The 9,869-nt window shown below is 46.8% G+C and overlaps 1 pseudogene; it reads right to left on the reverse strand.

The window, feature by feature from the left end:
• Positions 1-6,296: 6,296 nt before the first annotated feature.
• On the reverse strand, positions 6,297-7,151 carry LOC105550304 (annotated as a pseudogene).
• Positions 7,152-9,869: the final 2,718 nt, after the last annotated feature.

Genomic DNA, 9,869 nt, shown 5'->3' on the forward strand with positions numbered 1-9,869 from the left:
AATTGCCCACCCCTTTCCCAGAAAATTTAGGAATAATCCATCCCTGTTTAGCATATGATCAAGAAATAACCATATAATTGGGCAACCAGCAGTCCTGGGTGCTGTTCTGCCTATGGAATAGCCATTCTTTATTCCTTTACTTTCTTAATAAGTTTGCTTTCACTTTATGGACTCGCCCCAAGTTCGTCCTTGCTCAAGGTCCAGGAACCCTCTCTTGGGGTCTGAATCAGGACCACTTTCTGGTAACACACACACACGTGTACAGCTGGTGAGAGTGAGCTGAGATGGGACAGCTGCCACACTACCAGGCACAGGACGGCTGCTGGCCTCTGGCCGAGGGGCCTCCGAGGGACCCTCTGGAGTGCCTTTGACTTGCGGACCACCACACAGTCAATGAGATGATTCCTGCCAATTGCCCACGAGCCTGTCAATCATCACTGTAATCCCCCTGGCAGCCCTCAGAAGCAGATTTACAGCAGCATGGTAAAAATGAGGCTGCTTGATCAATGCATCACTGGACAATCTCCTCCAGGAGACACAAACACATACTGTAACAAAACTATTTTCTTCTGAAAATTGCCTACATGATTAATATGGCCTGACGTAGCTCAAGCTGCTCAGCATGAGAAACAGCCTATTTCTTGCTCCCTTTTCAGCTCTGCTCCTCTCTCACTCCATGGCTTCATCTGTTTTCTTTGTTCTGCTCCCTATCCTATTGTGCTGTATGTTGTGCAATCTCCTACAAGGAGAAGACGCACGCATTAAAGTGCACGTACCTCGGCCCTCCATTCTACTGTGTTTCTCTTTGCTCTTTCCAATGTGGCTCAGGTGTAAGCATAAAATAAAATTCCTCAGTGCTGCCTGGACAGACTCTTGGTGCACCTGTGACTGAGAAAAGCAGAGCACGTTCCCCGGGTACTAAATCATCTCTTACATCACCTGGAGCCGTAGAGAAGGCCAAAGCTGTGTGCTCTGGAGTCCAGCCTGAATGAGAGGAATTCTTCCCTATAATCTCTGCGCTCAGGCATGTGAGGGCTGCTGGGTATTCTGAGGGAGGGATGTCGGCAGGTTGTCATGTCTCTGGTCTCCGGGGAGATTCTAGGACTGCCCGCAGAATAGCTGGTGTGCCTTAGATTGCACACTCCTCCAGGTGTAGGGTACTTTTCCTTTACTATGACTGGCATGGGTGTTTTATTTCCTCTCCTAGAATGTTAGCTCTGTGACAGCAGGAACCTCTAGCACTTAGTGGATTCAGTAGATGTCTTCATTTGGGTTCCCCCAGAAACAGAACCTGAAACAAAGGTTTGAGTGCAAGTAGTTTATTTTGGAGGTGAAGAGAGCATCACTAGGGGAGTGGGGAGTAAGCCTGGGAGGGAAAGGCACCCCCCACTCCAAAGGGTGTGTTATGAAGATTGCTCCTGTGGGTGATGGGGGCATAATCCTGCTACAGGAATTGACATTTCACCTGCTCTAGGGCTGAGGGAGCTGGGGTATTTGTATTAGGTTGGTGCAAAACCCGCAATTACTTTTGCACCAACCTAACACATCCATTCCTGGTGTTTTTTTTTGGTGGAGGGGAAACAGGGTCTCATTATGTTACCCAGGCTGGAGTATAGTGGCATGATCACAGCTCATGGCAAGTGATCCTCCCACCTCAGCCTCCCAAGTAGCTGAGAATACAGCCATGCACCACTGCACCTGGCTAATTTTAAAATTTTTTTGTAGGTACAGGACCTTTCTATGTTGCCCAGGCTGGTCTTAAACTCCTAGCCTCAAGCGATGCTCCCCCATCGGCCTCCCAAATTGCTGAAATCACAGGCGTGAGCCACTGTGCCCACTCCCCAGTGGTCTCTAGTTGAGAGATTTAGGAGGTGGAGTAATTGCTTAGGCATCAGCAAAGAAGGTTTCAGGCAAGGAAATGGTGGGGCTGGAGTCAGAAGTTGTGTGGGTGTGCCCTGAAGCGCAGGGTACAGGTAGGCGGCACAGGTAGATGCAGGTAGACATACGCCTGGTACTGATGCTGAGCCTTTCCTGCAGGGTGGTGAATTTGGGGAAGTGGGGCTGCATCTGTCAATGCTCTCCTTCTTAGGGTTTATTCTCAGTTCTTAGCCAAGGAGAAGCCCAAGGGAACCAGTGATTCATGCCTTGGGGGACTGGATGAGGATTCGGCTGAAATCTTTAGTGTCCAGCTGCAGTGCCTGAGCTTTTATCCTTCCTCTGACTCTGCGTCTCAGCTCTCTCCTTCCCCAGGTGTAAGGAGGTCAAGTACTCCAAGGACCTGCCCCAGATATCCATCATATTCATCTTTGTGAACGAGGCCCTGTCGGTGATCCTGCGGTCAGTGCACAGTTCTGTCAATCACACACCCACACACCTGCTGAAGGAAATCATTCTGGTGGATGACAAGAGCGACAAAGGTACAGGGGTGGCTGACCTGTGCACAGGACATGATGACAGCAAGGGGAAATGTGACTTTCATTCCAACGTGAGCCCAAGCATCTGTGTCTCCTGGTCCCTGGAGCATATCTGGGGAATGGGAGTGGCATGATCTCAGCTCACTGCAACCTCTGCATCCCAGGTTCAAGCGATTCTCCTGCCTCAGCCTCCCAAGTAGCTGGGATTACAGGCACTGGCACCACACCCGGCTAATTTTTGTATTTTTAGTAGAGATGGGGTTTCACTATGTTGGTCAGGCTGGTCTTGAACTCCTGACCTCAGGTGATTTCCCACCTCAGCCTCCCAAAGTGCTGGGATTACAGATGTGAGCCACTGCACCCAGCCCAAGATTTTTTTTAGAGGAAGACATCTAGGCATACCCGGGTCTGTTATTCCTTGAGTCCTCTAGAGCAGGGGTCCCCAACCCCAGGGCCATGGACAGTAGCAGTCTGTGGCCTGTTAGGAACTGGGCTTCACAGCAGGAGGTGAATGGCAGGAGAGCAAGTGAAGCTTCATCTGTATTTACAGTCACTCCCCATTGCTCCAATTACTGCCTGAGCGCCACCTCCTGTCAGATCAACAGCAGCATTAGCTTCTCATAGGAGCATGAACCCTATCGTGAACTGCACAAGCAAGTGATCTAGGTTGTACCCCTTTTTTTTCAGATCAAGTCTCACTCCGTCACCCAGGCTGAAGTGCAGTGGTGCAATCTCAGCTCACTGCAACCTTCACCTCTCAGGCTCAAGCGATTTTCATGCCTTATCCTCTGGAGTAGCTGGGACTACAGGCAAACACCAACATGCCTGGCTAATTTTTGTATTTTTAGTAGAGACTGGGTTTTGCTGTGTTGGTCAGGCTGGTCTTGAACCCCTGACCTCAGGTGATCTGCCCTCCTCAGCCTCCCAAAGTGCTGGGATTACGGGCATGAGCCACCGCGCCTGGCTAGTTGCAAACTTTTGATGAAAATCTAATGTCTGATGATCTGAGGTGGAACAGTTTCATCCTGAAACCATCTCCCCTGACACCCACGTTCCATGCACTCCCTGGTGCCAAAAAGGCTGCGGACCACTGTTCTAGGGCTCGTTAGAATCATTGACTGGCCATGGATCTAGATGGACTTCCCTCTTCGCATTACCTAAAGCAGATGACAGTGAAGGGCTGAATTCCTCCTCCATTCCCCACCCCACACCCCATCTTTGTTGTCCTTCTCCAAAAAGCAAAATAAAGAATTCCATCCTGTGTTAGGAACTGTTTACCTACATTGGAATTCTCCTCTGGGCCACTTAGCCCAAAATGATCTTAAGTAGAAATGAGTGGTGTTTGCTCATCTTCTGGAATTCAGCGCTACTAAGAATGATGGCTCAATAAAAAATGTACAACAAGCAAATATTGCATGTCAAAAACAAAACTCCTGGGAGGACCTTGGAGACATTTAATAGTTGGACAAAGGCGTGGTGTTCAGGGCAATGGGGGTGGGTGCTGTTAATGGTGCCTTTCTGTTGGCTCCCAGCCTGCAAAATTCACTGTGCTCACTGCTGGGAGCAACCCCTAAAAGAAAGCCAGCTAGAGTGAGTGCCTGAAGGCCAAGAAAGCTTGTCTTCTGAGCAACTACAGGATTAGGAGTAGACTAAACCCCTTCCTTTTATCTTGCTGGGTAGGAGAGGGATTACCCTGCAAGCTGCTCCGGTGTCCGCAAGATGGTGAGGAGAAGGCAATGCCATGGGTCCTGTTTAAAACTGGATTATCTTCAGGAGCACAGGAATGAGCCTCTCCTATTTAATCAGCCTGGGAGCTGATGTCCCTGGCCCCTTCTGAACTGGCCGACTCTTTTGAAGGGCTTGGGTGCACCTGGGCCCAGTGGTATTCCTTCTCTGAGGCCTCTGGCTTATAGACATGGGTCATTTGGTGGATTTTTCACATCCCGTTTTGTTTCCTTACATTTGGCCATTAGTTATCTACAGATTCTTCTAAACCTGAGAATGATTGTCTCCTTGTGAGAAGGAGGCGCTTTCAGTTCCTGGAAGCCTCTAAGTCATGCAGCAAAGTCTCTTTCCTTGACATACCCATGGCTCTCTTCTCTGTGGCCTTTCTCTGCACCTACCACAGACCTCTTGCTCCAGCAGAGCTTCCATGTGCCCCTGCAGGGACTACCTCTATATTTTCCCCAGGCCAGAAATCTCTTCTCTTGAACTCCCTGTTCCTGCGGCCCCCTTCATCATCCTTCTAAGTCCCACCTGTTTCCCAGCTGTCTCCAGCAAAGCACTTCCTCAGAGAAGGCTCCTCTGACCTCTGAGTGGGGAAGTAAGATTGTGAAGGGAAGGCATCCTAAAAAGATGGTACTGTGGGTGACAGAGCTTAAACCCACTGTGGAAAATCCAGGAGCCAGTGTAAACCCAGACCTCAGAGTTAACTTGCTCCAAGTGCAAGGGAAGTGGAGTATTTATACACCTTTAGGATAATGAAGCCCTGGTGCTGTGCTATCTCAGCACTTTGCTACCAGCTGTCACACTTATTAGCATGCAATGTGTCTGTGTTCTGCACAATGGACTCTCTGAACTGGGTGGGATGTTGTTTCCCAGGGCATGGCTGGTGGTTGAAACTCAGTAAGTCTCGCTCAACAAGGGAGTGCATGATGAAGCCAGATAGGGCTAACAAAAGGGCAGGTGTGAGGTAGTGGCTGCACTCCACACACAAGGAGAGAACAAGCCCTTCCAACTGGCCTTGGGCCCATCCCTGTTTCTCCCACACTGCCTCTTTTATCTCATTTTGCTCCCAATAGCCAACCTTTTCTGGGCTTATCTGGGCATTAGGGACCCATGTTGTACATTCATTTGCCCCAATTATGTCTCCCTTAGAGCGTCTCCTAGGGCAGCCAGTCTGGAACAGTCACCTAGGAGCCTGGAGCTCCTGCAGTCTGCCACTCACTCCTTCTGCCTGATAACAAATACTATTCCTTTTATCCTTGCAACTTGACCCAGAAGTGGAAATGTGAAACCACTGGGCACAGAGGAACGGGTGGGTCTGAGAGTCTGAAAGTGCTAGAGCATGCTCCTTCCAGATCATTCTCATTGAAAAATTCAGAATGACCTTCCCCTCACAAGTCAAGAAAGAATCAACACTCCCACCTCCCTACCTGCTCGCATTCTCATTTCTAAGGAAAAATATAATGTGTTAAGAATCTATACATTATCTCATTTAACTGGCACTCTGCTTTATGAGATACGCCTGTCATCACCCACTCTACAGATGAGGAGACTGAGGCTGGGGACTATGAAATAATTTATTTCAATTCACATGGTTTGTGAGCAGTAGAGGCAGGGTCCTAATGTAGATACTAACCAGTGTTATTTGGCATACAAATTTAAATCAGTTACCTATGCTAACTTTAAAACAACATCAGCTTTATTAAGGCAAATTTACACATCATAAAATTCACCCATTTTAAGTGTACAATTCGATGACTTTAGTAAGTTTGCAGTGTTGTGCAACCATTACCACAAGTCAGTTTTAGAACATTTCTACTACCCCAAAATGTTTTCTCATGTCCATTTTTGGTTCATACCCACTCCTACCCCCAGCTCTAGGCAATCGCTGATCTACTTTCTGTTTCTATAAATTTGCTGTGTATAGATCAATGAAATCATCCTGTATGATCTTTTACTACAAGTTGCATTTGTTTTGGGAAGACTATTCAGCTCAGTTCTCAACATTCAGTTCAGAGGTGTGCACTGGATTAGCACAAGAAGGAAGGTATTGTAACTCCACTCCTGCAAGACGTCTGGAAGGAAAGTATTTTTGTTTTTGAAGGAGAATTTGTATTATTTTAATTATTTTTATGTACAGAAAACAGCAGAGAACATTTAACCCAGTTTGGTGGCAAGTTCTTTAGCCTTTGGCTTTTCCAGCTTGGCAATGAGAGCCACAGACTTAGGACCCAGGACACTGTCTACCAAGTGATGATGGAGCTCATTGTATCTGCCATTCTAACTGGCTCTGATAGCTTCCACCAGCTAAGCCAAAGCTTCTTTGTCATCCGAGTTAGCCCGTGTGAAGGTGACAGTGGCGCAGGTCTTCCTGTGGACTAGACGTCCCAGTCTTACCTTCCCCTCAATAATGGAGTCAGGGACCTTTATTTTACAACACAGACGTATGCAATATCACCACCCACTTTCCAGATGAGAAGGCTGAGGCTGCGGGCAGGCAGCATACAGCTAGCTCGATGGGATCCACATGATGTCCAGTCACCACTAGCTGAGCCTTCTTGTTCTCCACCAAGGTGGCGATGGTGATAACTCCTGCTCGAAGGACAGGCGGTCTCTTAGTGAGGATGTCCCCTTCGCTGGCAGCTTTCTCCTCAGCCCAGGCCAACAGCCTCTGCTTCTTCTCTTGCTTTGTCTTTGGTCTGTACTGGTGGGCCAGCTTATGTATTATAGCTGAGTGGCTCTTTGGGGGTCCAAGGTCTGGGGAAACTGGTTCATCGCAGGAGGCACTTTCAGCCATGTGTAGAGGATGGCTCTTTGCCACTGCAACCTGATAAAGCGCGGCCGTTTGACAAAGCAAGTGAGGTCCCTTTTGGGCTGGATGTGCTGTCCAAGGCCAAGACTGTTAGGCCTTTTCTCCAGCACGGGATTCACCACTTTCCTGGCCTCCTGCTTCTTCACAACAGCAGAAGCTGGAGCCACCTTCTTCCCCTTGGCCTTCTTTCCTTTTGGCATCTTGGGTGGTGGGAGGAAGGAGAGAAAACAAAATGTTTTTGTTTGGTAACCATTCCAGACTTCTGAGGATAGAGACTGGGCACCATCAGGCTGAAAGCAGGAAATCAGGGTGGAGGTAATTATGGGGTTGGAGAATCATACATGGTATTTTTGTTGTTGTTGTTTTTGTTTTACTTCTTAAAAGATTTGAAATAATTGGTTTTAACTCATGGACTTTTAAACTCCAAATCATTTCAAGGATGGCTCCATTTAAAATAAACAAAACAGTGGCTCACGCCTGTAATCCCAGCACTTTGGGAGGCTGAGACAGGCGGAGGTCAAGAGTTCACCTGAGGTCAAGAGTTCAAGACCAGCCTGGCCAACAAGGTGAAACCCCATCTCTATTAAAAATACAAAAATTAGCAGAGTACAGTGGTTCACACCTGTAATCCCAGCACTTTGGGAGGCCAAGGCAGGCAGATCATGAGGTCAGGAGATCGAGACCATCCTGGCTAACACAGTGAAACTCCGTCTCTACTAAAAATACAAAAAATTACCTGGGCGTGGTGGCGCATGCCTGTAATCCCAGCTACTCAGGAGGCTGAGGCAGGAGAATCACTTGAATCTGGGAGGTGGAGGTTGTAGTGAGCCGAGATTGAGCCAATGCACTCCAGCCTGGGCGACAAGAGCAAAACTCCATCTCAAAAAAGCAAAAAACAAAATAACATAACATAACATAACATAACATAACATAAACAAATAAATAAAATAAAATAAAATAAAATAAAGTAATATACAAGAACAAAATGAAGGCCTAAAAATCTGATTTAAAAATATAATCCAGCTAGTCTGAAGGCAGTGAGTGATCTCAGTTTGTTCACAGTTACAGATAGAACACCTTGTTCTACTCTTTCCCTCCTTCTTGCTGCTGTACTTATCTTTGAAAATAAAATTAAATATAATTTTAAAAACGAAAACGTCATCAAAAGGGCCTCCCTGAAGTGATTCAGCTCATCTCTATCCAGTCGGGTGGCTCCTCCCTGAAAGGGGAAGTGAGGAAGATGATACTCCTATTCCCTCCTCCAGACGCCCACTCATTCCACCTACAGCCATACAAGGTTTGGAATATTTGTTTCTACTCCAGCCCTGGGTCCAATGCAGTGACACTGGGGCTCTCACTCTCCTGCCTCTGGACTCTCCATTATGCCTGAGGATGCCTTTCCCTGGGACAGTCAGAAGTTACAACCCCAAACCAGAGAGTTGGTCCCCTTTTTCCCCCTCTCTGATCACCATCCCTGTCCTTCTGAGAAAAATCCCTATTCTATCCAGAGAGAAAACAAAAGCCCCTGCTTCATAAGCATGTGTTTTCCATCCCAACCCCTTCATCCCCATTTCTCTTCTTGGTAGGAACAAATTCTTTTCAAAGCTGGAGAGGCAGTGCACAGACTCCTTGAAGAGGCCCCAGGGAAAGGGGATGTTCTCCTTTCCCCACAAATCACTCACAGGGACTGTCCTTTCTGTACTAAGACAGACCTGAAAACAAGCCAGTTTTGATCTTCTTCACAAGTTTCTGTAGGTGCAAAGGCTCAGGCAGAATGACTAGAAGACATATGTCCTCATTAATAATAATAGCAGCTAACATTTACTAACCACACACTATATGCTATACTCTGAATGCTTTATCTGCTTTTTTTCTCATCTAATATTCAGAATAACTCTATATTAGCCTCACTTTACAAAAAAAATTAGCATTCTGGTATAGAACAGAAATTGTGTAGAATTATTATTAAATTATTGGTGCCACAGACATCTTACTATATCTGTATTAGTACAGACATTATTAAGGCACAGAAATTATTAATACAAAGATGATATCAGTATTATTATTGTAATACAGAAATTACTAGTACAGGCTGGGCATGGTGGCTCACAGCTGTAATCCCACAATTATGGGAGGCCGAGGCAGTGGATCACAAGGTCAAGAGATTGAGACCAGCCTGGCCAACATGGCGAAACTCCGTCTCTACTAAAAATACAAAATTAGTTGGACATGGTGGCACATGCCTATAGTCCCAGCTATCTGAGAGGCAGAGGCAGAATAGCTGGAAGCTGGGAGGTGGAGGTTGCAGCGAGCACCATTGTACTTCAGCCTGGGCGACAGAGTAAGACTCTGTCTCCAAAAAAAGAAACCCCATCTCTACTAAAAAAAAAAAAAAAAAAAAATAGTTGGGTGTGGTGACGGGCAACTGTAATCCCAGCTACTCCAGAGGCTGAGGCAGGAGAATAGCTTGAACCCGGCAGGTGGAGGTTGCAGTAAGCCAAGGTCATGCCACTGCACTCCAGCCTGGGTAACAAGAGCAAAACTCCATTCAAAAAAAAAAAACAAAAAAAAGAAATGACCAGTACAGAAGAAAGTGTCAATAATACTACTGGCCCCAATTTGAAGAAAACTGAGGCTTACAGAGGTTAAACTAGGTTAAACTAATTTACCCAAGGTTACACTGTTAGTGAGTACAGCCAGCTGAATTCAGTCCACACAAATAACTTACCTCTTAACCTTAAGTAAAGCTTACCCTCCTCTGTGCCTCCCACACTCACCCCTGGTTTCCTGCATGGGCAGGGATGAGTGAGGAACAGAGGAGGATATGAGCTGTGGACTACAAGAGAAAAAAACAAACAAAAAACCAAAAAAACACAGTGACCGAAGGAGAAAGGAACTCCTCTTCCTTCCTGGTGACC

The sequence above is a fragment of the Mandrillus leucophaeus genome, unplaced genomic scaffold (assembly GCF_000951045.1).
Source record: "Mandrillus leucophaeus isolate KB7577 unplaced genomic scaffold, Mleu.le_1.0 Scaffold1125, whole genome shotgun sequence".
NCBI lineage: Eukaryota > Metazoa > Chordata > Mammalia > Primates > Cercopithecidae > Mandrillus > Mandrillus leucophaeus.